Source organism: Aotus nancymaae, unplaced genomic scaffold (genome assembly GCF_030222135.1).
Source record: "Aotus nancymaae isolate 86718 unplaced genomic scaffold, 86718_ANA_hifiasm-v0.15.2.pri h1tg000046l, whole genome shotgun sequence".
NCBI lineage: Eukaryota > Metazoa > Chordata > Mammalia > Primates > Aotidae > Aotus > Aotus nancymaae.
The window spans coordinates 29,717,351-29,731,722 of NW_026988460.1; the positions used below are offsets into that span (position 1 = coordinate 29,717,351).

The following is a 14,372-nucleotide window of genomic DNA, read 5'->3' on the forward strand; positions in this document are numbered from 1 at the left end:
GAGACAAATAAAAAGCTTAATCAGCAAACTGAGGATGAGAGGAAGGAGGACGGCACGCTGCTCATTGAATTAACTCTGATTGCTCCTCAGTTTCTTTGCCGTTACTTCAATACCCTGAGTCTACTGATCCTTTTGCTCAAGTACGTTTCCATCTTGAGGAAAATGAAAAAGGAGAGGTTAGACAACTGTCTTACAAAGTGAGACCCTCTGAACACCCAGGCCTGCCTGCTGTAATCACTTTTACTCCATGCTCTGAAGCTGAACTTAGAGCCTTCATAAGAGGCTTCATGCAAGAGAAAATCCTCAAATGCTTACCTAGGAATTTGGAATTCCCATAGGAGCTTATGATGCAGGAACTTCTGACTTTTATCAATTTATTCACTTGATTTTGAGACCTGGTGAAGCAGAAAAATGGATGAAAGCAGCAGAATGGAGAGAACCCAAGGAGATATTAAAGACCCTCAAAAACCTTCTTGCTACAACAAGCTGGAAGAACACTGAAAACCTTTTAAATTCAGTTCCTAAGGCTTCTCCACAAAAAAATGGATTGGTCTGTCAGACAGTCTTGCAGGTGAAAAAAGGATAGACCAGTTTCATATTACAGAGCTGGTTTAGAAACACTATTTGTGAAACATTCTGCACTCAAAAGACAGCAAGGAGAATTTCCTTTGGGGACTAAAATGACATTAACTGCTTTATTTATAAACAAACATTGTCCCAAATTTAGCAGTTGCATTAAGAAGCATAAACTCAGATGGGAAATGACAGATATGGTTGAATCGGTGGCTTTAACTGAGCATTTTCAAAAGATTCTAGAATAAGAAAAAGCACAAAAAGTTAATAGGCTTATATCTCTTCAATTGCAGCAATTACAGGGGCCAAAGCCAAAGGGACCACCTTGTCCTTGTTTTAAATCACAGCCTAAAGAACCTAGAGTAAGCAACCCTGTTTGCCTATATTGCAAACAGCCAGGGCCCAGGAGAGAGGCTGCTTAGTCATCCCTGTCCACCAAGGAGCCTCCTCTTTTCAGTGGGGATGGCCTGCCCACTAGAGGGAGCCCATGAGATCACAATCAGCCCAGCTGCAGGAGGTACCCTCCTGCTAGCTGTTCCCCATAATGCCTTTCGATAAACAATGAGAAAAAGGCTGAGACAAGCAAGGAACCTATGACATGCTGGTAAATATTGAGGCTACATTATCTTTCACAAACTCCACTTTAATAAGCTGTTAAAGCAAACTAAATATGGCCTAAGAAGGACTCTATACTTCTATGTTTGAGTCCTTGTGGATGAACTGCAACCTAACAGGTAGATTGAAAACCTAATTTAGGAGTATGCACCTGTAACACTTGCTGAGTCCTGGCCAATCCCGGCAGCCATACGTCAACCATTATGTTCTGCTTAGTGTTCAAACTGCATTCAAATAAGGCAAATGCTGAGCTGTAACCAACCCAGCTGTTTCTGTATGTCACTCCCCTTTTTTTGTCTATAAATTTGTTCTGACCATGAGACATCCCCGGAGTCTCTCTGAATCTGCCGTGGTTCTGAGGGCTGCCCAATTTGTGAATCATTCATTGCTCAATTAAACTCTTTTAAATTTAATTCAGCTGAAGTTTTTCTTTTACCAGATGGCATCAGAAGTGGGATCCAAAGTACAGCTTCTTAGCAACCCCCAGGAGTGCTGAGTGAACAGGCAAGGTACCTGCCAGACCTATTTGTGTCCATTGATCTCTCAGAGCAGCTGAGGATCAGGGGTAAGTTCTCTCTCGGATTTCAGAGCTCCATGGATTTGTGTTTTGAGCTCTCAGTTCCTTTGAGCAAATTTCTGATCCAAACTAGGTTTGGAAGTCACAACAGAAACTGGAATGGGTCCAGGAATGGATTTGATCTGGGAATTAACTGGCTTGGATCCAGTTAGATGACTCTTACATCTGACTGGGTCAGAAAGGAACTGGTTGTAAATGGTAATGTTGCAGGGTGTGTACAATTTGGCTTTTAAAAATTTGCAGGAGGCTGGGCACAGTGACTCATGCCTGTAATCTCAGCACTTTGGGAGGCTGAGGCAGGCAGAGTATGAGGTCAGGAGATCGAGACCATCCTAGTGAAACCCTGTCTCTACTAAAATACAAAAAAAAAAAAAAAAAAAAAAAAGCCGGGTGTGGTGTCATGTGCCTGTAGTCCCAGCTACTTGGGAGGCTGAGGCAGGGGAATCACCTAAACCCAGGAGGTGGAGGTTGCAATGAGCAGAGATTGCACCACTGCATTGGAGTCTGGTGACAGAGTGGGACTCCATCTCAAAAAAAAATTTTTTTTTGCAGAGATTTTTGTTTTCCACGCTTTTGTTTCATTCTTCTTGTGTGCTTAGGTGGAAAAAAAAATCATTGGCTAACTTAATTAAGAGGACCTGATGGTAAAGTCAATATTTTAGATAAAAATGGGATCTTTAATTTATGAAAAACTGAGTTTCTTCTGGCTTATGCATTAGGCCTGGAGGGCAGCAAAGTCTTACAGAAATGACAAAATGTTACTAAAGACAACTTACAGTGGAACATTCCGAATAAACAGCAAATGCACTAGAGTGCATTAATTTTTTTTCTTTTGTGTTACGGCAGGTCCCTGAAACAAATGAAAAAAATATTGGATTAGGTTTTCATTTTGTTTTATGGCTGTACCATTTTAGGTTCTCATCAGCAAAGTATGAGTGACTCAGTTTTCTATATCATCACCAACATTTGTTTATTTTACTACTTTTTATTTTAGCCATTCTTGTAGATTTTTATAATGATATTGTTGTTTCAGTTTGCATTTTCTGATTACTAATGATGTTGGAACATCTTTTTATGCATATAGTTGACATCTGTATTTCCTTTGTTCTAAAATATTTCTTTATGTCTTTTCCCCATTTCTAATAACATTGTTTGATTTTTTACTGTTGAGTTTTAAGAGTTCTTTATATATTCTAGATACTAGTTCTTTTTGGCACACATGGTTTAGAAATATTTTCCTTTTTTATTATACTTTAAGTTCTGGGGTACATGTGCAGATGTGCAGGTTTGTTTAGAAATATTTTCTACCAGTCTGTAGCTTGTCTTTTCATCTTCTTTATGTGGACTTCACATAGCAAATGCTTTTAATTTTGATGAGGACCAATTCATCAATTTTTCTTTTATGGATTATGTTTCTCTGTCAAGTCTAAGAACTCTCTGCCCAGCCCTAGATCCCCAAAATTTTCTCTGTTTTTTTCTAAAAGTTTTATCATTTTAAACCCTGGAAGACAACCTGGGAAATCCCATTGAGGATATACAATCCTGCATGATCTGTACATGTACCCCAGAACCTAAAGTGCAATTATATATATATATATATATATGAACACAAACTATTTCCAGTCACTTTGAAATAAATGAAATATGTAAGTATGAACTTAATAAAACACATAGGATCTAAATACTTAAATTATAAAACACTGATGAAAGAAATCAGGGAAGACCTAATTAAATGGAAAGACATAGTGTCTTCGTGGATCAGAAGACTCAGCAGTAAAAATGTCAATTATCATCAAATTTATCTTTAGGTTTAATACAATTCTTATCACAATTTTAGCAAGGTATTTATTTTGTAGACACTGACAAGCTTATTCTAAAATTTATATAGAAAGGCACAGGTCCTAGAATACCTAAAACAATTTTGTAAAATAGAATAAAGTGGGATAAATTACTGTACCCAATATTAAGTCCTTTTCTATGGTTAAAATACTCAAGACAGTGTAGTATTGAGACATAGGTAGGTGGCATATAGATAATGGAACAGAATAGCAACACACACAATTACACTGTTGGCGAAGTTGCAAAAGCAGTTCAATAGAAGTAGGATAGCCTTTTCAACAAATAGAGCCAGAGAAACTAGATGTCCATAAGCAAAAAATAAAAACCTCATTCTCAAAAAGTTATAAAAATTAATTATTTTTAAAGTTGTTTATTTTAAATTCATTTTTTAAAATTTCAATTCAGGGTACACATGTACAGTTTTGTTTCATGGGTATCTTGCACGATGCTGAGGTTTGAGCTCCTATTTATCCTATCAACCGAATAGTATACACAGTACCCAATAGGTAGTTTTTTAACCTGTAACCTCCTCGATCCTCCCTTCTGGAATCTTCAGTGCCTATTGATCCCATCTTTATATCTGTGGGTACACAATGTAAAAAAATGGGTAATATACAAAAATTAATTCAAAATGGATCATAGACTATAAATGGAAAACATAAACCTATAAAACTTACATTTTTTAAAGTTTTAAGTTCAGGGGTTCAAGTTCAGGTTTGTTACATAGGTAAACTTGTGTCATGGGGGTTTGATGTACAGATTATTTCTTCACCCACGTAATAAGCCTAGTATCCATTATTTATTTTTCCTGATCCTCTCCCTCCTCCCACTTCCAATGCTCTGATAGGCCCCAGTTTGTGTTCTTCCCCTCTATGTGTTCATGTGTTCTCATCATTTAATTTCCGCTTATAAGGGAGAACATTAAAGTTTTCTGTTCCTGCATTAGTTTGCTAGGGATGATGGCCTCCAGCTCCATCCATGTCCCTGCAAAGGACATGATCTCATTATTTGTCATAGCTGCATAGTATTCCATGGTGTATATGTGCCACATTTTCTTTATCCAGTCTATCATTGATGGGCCTTTGGGTTGATTCCATGTCTTTGCTATTGTGAATAGTGCTGCAATGAACATATGCATGCATGTGTTTTTATAATAGAATGATTTGTATTCCTTTGGGTATATACCCAGTGATGGCATTGCTGGGTCAAATGGTAGCTTTGTCTTTTGGTCTTTGAAGAATTGCCACACTGTCTTCCACAATCGTTGAACTAATTTACACTCCCACCAACAGTGTATAAGAGTTCCTTTTTCTCCACAACCTCACTAACGTGTTATTTTTTGATGTTTTAATAATAGTCATTCTGACTGGTGTGAGATGGTATCTCATTGTGGTTTTGGGTTGCATTTCTCTAATGATCAGTGATGTTGAGCTTTCTTTTCATATGATTGCTGGCCACAGGTATGTCTTCTTTTGAAAAGTGTTGGTTCATGTCATTTTCCCATTTTTTAATGGGGTTGGTTGTTTTCTTATAAATTTGTTAAAGTTCCTTGTAGATTATGGATGTTAGACCTTTGTCAGATGTATAGATTGCACATATTTTATCCCATTCTGTAGGCTGCCTGTTTACTCTGCTTATAGTTCCTTTTGCTGTACAGAAGCTTTTTAGTTTAATTGGATTGTTTGTCAATTTTTGCTTTTGTTGCAATTGCTTTTGGTGTCTTAATCATGAAATCTTAGCCCATGCCTATCTCTCCCCCAATTTAAATCAGCCTAACCTGCATTGCTTTTTGCGTTTACCTGAGATTGTCACACAGTTAAAGACAAATCGGTAGATATTTTTAGGTAGCAAATATACTTTAGAAGTACTTCATAATTCTAGCATGTTATGGAAACAAAGGGGGCCTCTCATTTCCAGTGGGATTCCCATCAAAAATGAACATCAAGTAGATTAATTCCTTTCTGCCATCCTGTTACCATCACAAAGTGCCTTTTATTAAAATTAAAACACCTACTTAAAAAACTGCACCTGAGTATCAAGGGAATGCCCTGGCAGATGTTCATACTAAGTCAGCCAGTACTGAAATTGTTAGGACGTGTAATTTGAATAAACTCCGTAAGACTGATCCAAGTCAGCTCCCCTATGATGACTTACTCAATGAACAGTGCAGTGCACCAATTTGGAGAAACAAAATTGGTATCTGAAAAGGTGTAAATTCAGTGTGAAGTGTAGAATCATGGAAGGCCTGGATAGCCACTTGGTCCTCTCTGAGTCCTTGAATCTTCCATTGTTAAGGGCTCTGCAAACCACAGCTCATTATAGTGACCCAAATTATGAAAAATATTGGTGGAGTGATTGTTCTAAAATTGCTAAAACGGTTTATAGCCAATGTTTGATTTGTCAAATCCATAATCCTGGGAAGACAATGAAAACTTCAGGTAGTGTATTTCTACCATATAATGAAACATTTGAATATTTACAGATGAGCTTCATTCAGTTTCCACCCTTGATGGGATATCAGCATATAACTGCAATAGTTTGCATGTTTTCTGGTCAGATAGAAGCTTTCCCATATAAGAAAGCAGATGCTAGGACAGTTGTTAATATGTTACTAGAAATGTGTCTCCTTTCTGTGGTTCACCTGGAGAGGGATCTCCAGCAACAGAGGAACCTATGTTACTGGACAAACTCTAAAGCAGTTAAACAAGGTATTGCAAACACAATGACACTATCATTGTCTCCATCACCCTCAATCTTCTAGAACGGTTGCAAGAACAAATGGCATTTTGAAATTGGTGACTGAATCAATTGGATTGCCTCGGCCAAAGATACTACTATTGGTTTTGTGGGCAATCAGATTCCCTCCCAGCAGAAAACATAGACTGAACCTTTATGTGATATTTATTGGAAGCCTATGCTCTTAATAATAGAATCTTATGTATCTCCCACTCTCTTCAATTCTAATATAACTAAATACTGTAAGGCTTTCATGTGTTATACCAAAGTGTATTTTCTTTTTTTTTTTTAATTTTACTTTAGGTTCTGGTGTACATGTGCAGGTCATGCAGAGCTGTTGCATAGATGCATACTATATCCAGCATTTCTCCCCATGTTATCGCTCCCCACTTTTCCCACCTCTCACTGTCCCTCCCCTACCCTCCCCAACTGCCCCTAGTGTGTGATGCTCCTCTCCCTGAGTCGACATGTTCTCATTGTTCAACACCCGCCTATGAGTGAAAACATGCGGTGTTTGGTTTTCTTGTGTCTGTTTGCTGAGACTGATGGTTTCCAAATTCATCCAAGTCCCTACAAAGGACATGAACTCATCGTTTTTTATTTCTGTTAAGTTGTGTCTTCATTCTGATTGATTTCAAAGAATATCTTTATTTCTGCCTTCATTTCATTATTTATCCAGTCGACCCTCAGAAGCAAGTTGTTCAGTTTCCAAGTGGTTGGGCGGGTTTGAGTGTGTTTCTTTTTTTTTTTTTTTTTTTTTTTTTTTTTTTTTTTTTTGAGACGGAGTTTCGCTCTTGTTACCCAGGCTGGAGTGCAATGGCGCGATCTCGGCTCACCGCAACCTCCGCCTCCTGGGTTCAGGCAATTCTCCTGCCTCAGCCTCCTGAGTAGCTGGGATTACAGGCACGCGCCACCATGCCCAGCTAATTTTTTTGTATTAGTAGAGACGGGGTTTCACCATGTTGACCAGGATGGTCTCGATCTCTTGACCTCGTGATCCACCCGCCTCGGCCTCCCAAAGTGCTGGGATTACAGGCTTGAGCCACCACGCCCGGCCGAGTGTGTTTCTTAATCCTGAGTTCTAGTCTGATTGTGCTGTGGTCTGATAGACTGTTTGTTATGATTTCTGTTCTTTTGCATTTGCTGAGGAGTCATTTGCTTTCAATGATTTAGTCAATTTTAGAGTAAGTGCAATGTGGTGCTGAGAAAAATGTATATTCTATGGATTTGGGGTTGAAAGCTTTGTATATGTTTATTAGGTCCACTTGGTCCAGCTCTGCATTCAAGTCCTGGATGTCCTTGTTAATTTTCTGTCTTGTTGATCTGTCTAATATTGACAGCGAAGTGTTGAAGTCTCCCACTATTATTGTGTGGGGGTCTTAATCTCGTTTTAGGTCATTAAGAACTTGCTTTATGTATCTGGGTGCTCCTGTGTTGGGTGTGTATATATTTAGAATAGTTTCTTGTTGGATTGATCGTTTTACCGTTATGTAATGCCCTTCTTTGTCTCTTTTGATCTTTGTTAGTTTGAAGTACATTTTATCAGAGACTAGGATTGCAACCCCTGCTTTTTTTTTTTGTTTTCCATTTGCTTGGTAAATCTTCTTCCATCCCTTTATTTTGAGTCTATATGTGTCTTTGTATGTGAGACGGGTTTCCTGAATATAGCACACCAATGGGTCTTGACCTTTTTATCCAGTTTGCTAGTCTGAGTCTTTTGATTGGAGCATTTAGGCCATTTACATTCAATGTTAGTATTGTTATGTGTGAATTTGATCCTACCATTTTGTTCCTGGCTGGTTTTCTTGCCCATTAGTTGACTCATTTTCTTCATTGCATTTTTGGTCTTTGCCAACTGGTTTGCTTTTGCAGTGACTGTTCCTTTCCGTGCTTAGTGTTTCTTTCAAGAGCTCTTGTAGAGCAGGTATCGTGGTGACGAAATCTCTCAGTGATTGCTTGTCCGTAAAGTATTTTATTTCTCCTTCACTTATGAAGTTTAGTTTGGCTGGAGATGAGATTCTGGGTTGAAAGTTGTTTTCTTTAAGGATGTTGAATATTGGACCCCACTCTCTTCTGGCTTGTAGGGTTTCTGCTGAGAGGACCACTGTGAGCCTGATTGGCTTCCCTCTGTGGGTGACCTGACCTTTCTCTCTGGCTGCCCTTAGCATTTTTTCCTTCATTTCAACCCTGGTGAATCTGATGATTATGTGCCTTGGGGTTGCTCTTCTTGAGGAATATCTTTTTGGAGTTCTCTGTATTTCTTGGATTTGAACATTGGACTGCCTTGCTAGGCTTGGGAAGTTCTGGATAATATCCTGGAGTGTGTTTTCTAGCTTGGATTCATTCTCCCCGTCATATTCAGGTATACCAATCAAGCATAGATTAGGCCTTTTCACATAATCCCATATTTCTTGGAGGCTTTGTTCATTTCTTTTCACTCTTTTTTCTCTTGTCTTGCCTTCTCTTTTTATTTCATTGAGTTGATCTTCAATCTCTGATATCCTTTCTTCTGCTTGATCGATACAGCTATTAAAATTTGTGTTTGCTTCATGTAGTTCTTGTGCTGTGTTTTTCAACTCCATCAAGTTGTTTATGTTCTTCTCTAAGCTGGTTATTCTAGTTAGCATTTCATCTAACCTTTTTTCAAGGTTTTTGGTTTCTTTGCATTGAGTTAGAACATATTCCTTTAGCTCAGAAAAGTTTGTTATTATCCACCTTCTGAAGCCTGTTTCTGTCAATTCATCGCACTTTTTCTCGGTCATGTTGTGTTCCCATGTTGTTGAAGAGTTGTGATCCCTTGAAGGAGAAGAGGTGTTCTGGTCTTTGATGGTTTCATCTTTTTTGTGCTGTTTTTTTCCCATCTTCGTGGGTTTACCTGGCTGTGATCTCAGGGAGCTACTTGATGAGGTTGCTTGTCTGCCTGTTGAGGCAGTACTGGGTTTCTAGGGACTCTTTCAGGTTGCTAGGTAAGCTTCCTGTATATTTTTTGTTTACACTGGGAGATTAGGCCCACTTCTTCCGCTGACTTGGAAGTGGTCCTAGGTAGTCAAGAACACCTTCCCATTGCTACGTAGGCTTCCTGTGTTTTTTGTTAAAACATGAAGCCTAGTCCCACCCCTTTAATGGTGGGTTGTGTCTTTCTTCCATAGGGCTGGATCATTCAGGATTCAGCTCAGACTGTGGCACTGGCTGCATAACCCACTAGAGTTAGTAAGTCAGCCCTCTGGGGTTTGTGGGGGAGGGTAGGGACCCACCCAGCCGCACCACCTGTCTCCTCTCTTTCAGCTCCTTCTCTCTGGTCATGCAGGAGAGGCCCACCCCACTGCTCCATCTGTCTTACCACTTTCAGCTCCCTCTCCCTCCAGGCAGGGGGAGGGGGTGATAGCTCAGTCTGCGGGCTCTCCTGGCCGGCTTATGGGCTTATGCATTTGCTTAGATCTGTGCGCCAATCCAGGACACCGTCCTGGATTATTATTCAACTCTGAGCTTATATTTCCCGGCATTTGACTGGCAAAGATCCCCTATTCTGTGTATTGCTGAGGCTTTGGGGGAAGTGCTGTATCTGGACCAGAGCACCAGAGGGGGAGCCTCTGACTTACCAGTCAGATGCACTTTCTGGGTGAAGCAGCACCCCTCCCCGCCTTGGTCTGCCCTGTCTGGGCTTTGCTCACCGTCAGACCAGACCCATTGAAAAGGACCTGGTACCTCGGTTGGAGCTAGGAGATCTCTGGATTCCTGCGTCTCTCTCGCTGGGTGTTGTGCACTGGAGTTGTGTCTATTCGGCCATCTTGACTCCCGGCAAAGTATATTTTCACCAAATAAAAGAAACTTTCCATGATCCACCAACGGAGAACAATCAAGTCCTTCATAGTTTAGAACCTGAAGACAAGGTCTTCTGGAAATGACATCAGAGAAAGAGTGCCTGGAACCCTGTTGGTAGGCACCATAGCAAGGTCTTCTCACTACCCATACTGCAGTCAAGCTTCAGGGCCTTGAACCTTGGTTGGGTCCACTTCTCACAACTCAAAGGGCCCCTCAAGATTCCTGGAACTGCACACTGGTTGTAGACTTTAAGGTAAAGCTGACCAGGGGGAAATTTTCCTAGAAGCAGATGACATATTAGATATGAAGGGTTTTCTGAGTACACGGCAACTAAACTCTTCTCCTAATGCGACTCTTCCCCTGTTGATTTTTCCTTGTTTATGCCTACTCTTTACTTGGAAGGATAATGCTGTAGTCAGAACTTCACAAGTACAAAATGTTGGATCTTTTCTGCAACCCCAGAACTTTACATGATCTAAGGGATCCATTAGTTCACTTAGTGGTTAACTTTAGCAACATCCCTAAGGCAACTGCCTATTTAAATTGTATTTGTGGCCCCTTTATAGAGCTGGACTTTGGCCCATTTGCTCTTACTCCTGCTTTGATTTGGCCCAGTCATGGGATGTGAGATTGCTTATTAGCTGAGCAAGTAGGAGTCAGTGCTGATACTTTTTGTTGCACACAAATAAATACATTGGGTATTGTAGAGACTCTGTCACAAAACAACAAACCAGCTACTTGGTTAAAACAGGTGCACTTTTCATTTGACTTATTGTTTGATCTATTCAATTTTAGTCGATTTGTTTCATGGGGACCCTGGGTAAGGGGCACACTTCAAACTCTTGGTATTATGCTCCCAATAGTCATAACAGTAGTCTTCCTGGTGCACTCTATCCTTTCAAAATTTTTTAAATGTTTGCACGCAGCCATCTGTTAAGCATCAAATGGTATCATTTTTATTGGAATGACAGAATTCTTAAATGTATGATCACGAGGACACCGTAACCTATGAATAAATGACACGTTGAGACTGAATATCTAAAATGATGGTAGCTGAGAGTAGCACTGATGCCTTAAGCTTTATTTACATTCTTACCTAGGTGAGATCTTGACCAAAAGGAAGGGGTTGTTAAATAAAATTTGCAAGAGGCTACTGATTTGGACAAGACTCCTGTACGGGGCCCAACAAACCAAGCCAGTATAGAGTGATTTATGCTAAATGTAACTAATTAACTTAGGAGCACAGTCGTCTCTCGGTATCTTCAGGGCATTGGTTCCAGGACCACCTGTGGATACCAAAACCCATGCATACTGAAGTCCTGCAATTGGCTCTTAGAAACCCATGAATACGAAAACGAAAAGTTGGAAAACCATACACAGGGTTCACATCCCACAAATACTGTATTTTTGATTTGTATTTGGTTGTAGATGCAGAAACTGCCAACATGGATGTCTGACTGTATTTATTTTAAAAATCCCACATACATGGACCTGCACAAGTCCAACCTGTGTGGTCAAAGGATCAAGTGTACACTCATGTCACAAATATCTGAGTTTCAGTTATAGGCAGCCAGATGCTTCAAGTGAGATATAATGCTGAGTTGTAACCAATTAAGTTGTTCTTTCACTTCTATTTTCTGTCCATAAATGTAGCCTGATTGTGTAGCAGCCAGGAGCTCTTTGAACCTGTTCTGGTTCTGAGGGTTGCCCAATTCACAAATCTATTTTTTTTCTCAAATAAACTCTGACAAATTTAAATTTGCTCAAGGTTTTTCCTTTCTGACAGAGCTGTCGTCACCTGGGACTGCGCTGCTTCCCGAACCTCTCGTTGAGACTCCCCACCTCCACCTTCTGTTCTCCGTCCACTTGCTCTGTCTCTGGTCCAGCTGTTCCAGCACAACCCACTCATTGGCCTTGAAGGGCCCTCCATAGTTTCCCTCAATTCACAGGCATTTTCCTCGTCCAGCTCAGAACCTGCAGCCCACAACCACCTTTTGATTTTCACTGAAACCATCTGGGTCAGTCTTGGGTAAACTCAGAGATGGGTTTCCTTTTCCTCCATGGCTGCTTCTTGAGTAGTCCGATGCTTCTGGGATCTCAAACATGCACAGTTTGGCCCCACTGTAAACTGAGGTGAGCCTTCAACACTGCCCAGGCTCCTTCCACCACTCTCCTGTTCCCCAACCCCACAAGGACTGCTCGAGCTTCCCTCTCCTGCATCCCACCTCAGGAGATGACCTTACCCCACTCTTTAGAGAGAGAAGGAAAGCCATGAGGGGGGATTTTGTACCAACATGAACCATGGGTAAAGAAGACCCACCTTCCATCTAGCCACCCATCTGTCTATCCTCCCACCCTCCTTTCCTTTCTTCTGGTTATGATGCCATTCAAGCCACCCCGGAATCTGCTTTTGGACGTCTTCCCTTCCCCCACTTTCAGGAACCACAGACTCTACTGATTCTCCACTTTTTTCCTTTCTTTTCTTTTTTTAAATTTTTATTTTTATTTATTTATTTATTTATTTCTCTTTTTTTCACTTTTTTTCTTGTACATTCAACTTTTCCTTCTCAGCTGAGTCATTCTCAATGGCTTTTTACACTCTTAAGTCTCTTTCGTTACAGTCTTTCCCCTTCCCACCATGACCTTCTCTTGTTACCTTCCCCTTCCCAGCCAAACACTTCGCAGTGTGTGTCCCTGTGTCTTCACCACATGCTCACATCTCACCCTCTGCGCCAGCCCTGCCCCGTCACTCTGGACACAGTTTCGACTGAAGCTGCTGAGGGCTTCGGTGCTGCCAGGCTTGCTGCACACATGTTCTTCCCCACCTTGGCCTCCCATGTCAGTCGTGTGCCTGGTTGCCCAAAGCTTTGGTCCTTGTCCTCCCCGCTGTGCCCCATGGCAGATGTGCCTGGCCCCGGTAGACCAGACCACGTTTCTCAGGTTTCCTCACCTAGCATGTGGCTCCCAGTTCATTGGACCATGGGAATCCCTTGTGGGAGACAGGAAGAGTGAACCACAGGGAGAAGCTAGGGTGTCGCCCCCGCCCCCACCCCCCTCTGTGTCTCTCTGCTCCAGGAAGCATCTTCAGGAATGGCAGCAGGCTCTCCTTGATCCCTGCTCCCCTAGGCAGTCCTGGGTGCCCATTCCTGGTTGGCTCCAACTTCAGAGCACCACAGGGACTTTGCCCTCCCCACGTCTGTGCAGCCTCGGGTGGTGGCAGCTCCCGCCACTGCTGATCTCCAGATGCCTCACCACTTCTTTTTGCCCTGCAGCATTTCCAGTGCTCTTGCAGCTACTTCACAAGGAGCTCCCTCCACTGGGCAACATGAGATGGGCTCTCTGCTGACTGGACAGCGCCACTCATCTGCGGGTCCCTCTAGTCTACTCCCCACCCTTCCTAAGGCCTGGTGCTTGGAGTCTGACCTGGGAGGGTTGCAGCCTCAGGCCTCTCTGCCTCTGACTTGCAGAGACTTAGCCACTGGAGGATCCTGGAAGGACATGAGGGGAGGGAGGGAGCCAGGTCTTCCCTGCTCCCCATTATTATCACAGTTACCCCATGTCCCAAGCAGCCCCTACACTCTGCAATCCTCTGGGTTCCGTGAAGTGCTCCACAGCCCAAGCTCCCAGGCTCAGGCTCAGGCTCAGGCTCAGGCTCAGGCTCAGGCTCAGGGCTCTGCTGTCACTGGCCCTGGGACATGGCACCATCCTGCGCTCCCCAATCAGTGCCACGTTCTGCTCACCTGTCTTGCACATGCCAGGCTCTGGCCTGCACTGGTTCCTGGGTGGGTGATTTGCTCACACTCAGAGGCCAGCCCAGGCCCAGAGCCAGTGGGGACAGAGCTTCCAACAAGGCCAAGTTGCTCCTTTCAGCTTTCTGATGCTACATGGGTTTTTCCAATGCAATTATGGTGATGGCTGGCGGAAACTGTTTTTTTAAGTTATTATTTTTAATTGTGGTAAAATAAACATAACCCAAAACTTACCATTTGAACTATTCTTCAGTGCACAGTTCTGTGGTTTTAAGAGCATTCACATTATTATGCAACCATCACTGCCATTCATCTCCAGAACTTTTTCAACTGAAACCCTGTCTCCATTAAACACAAATTCCCTATTCTCCCCTCCTCATGGCCCCTGACACCACCCCATTCTACTTTTTGTCTTTATGAACATGACTACTTTAGGGACCTCAAAGAAGCAGAACCATTTG

The 14,372-nt window shown here is 41.9% G+C and overlaps 1 protein-coding gene across 1 annotated transcript in view; it reads left to right on the forward strand.

The window, feature by feature from the left end:
• Positions 1 to 1,160: 1,160 nt before the first annotated feature.
• Positions 1,161 to 14,372, forward strand: part of ALDH1L1 (aldehyde dehydrogenase 1 family member L1) — a 113,031-nt gene continuing 99,819 nt past the window's right edge. Inside the window, exons 1-2 of the mRNA XM_064362115.1 lie at positions 1,161 to 1,177; positions 1,628 to 1,753. The gene's annotated coding sequence lies outside the window, so the exon portion shown is untranslated. The remainder of the gene's footprint in view (positions 1,178 to 1,627; positions 1,754 to 14,372) is intronic.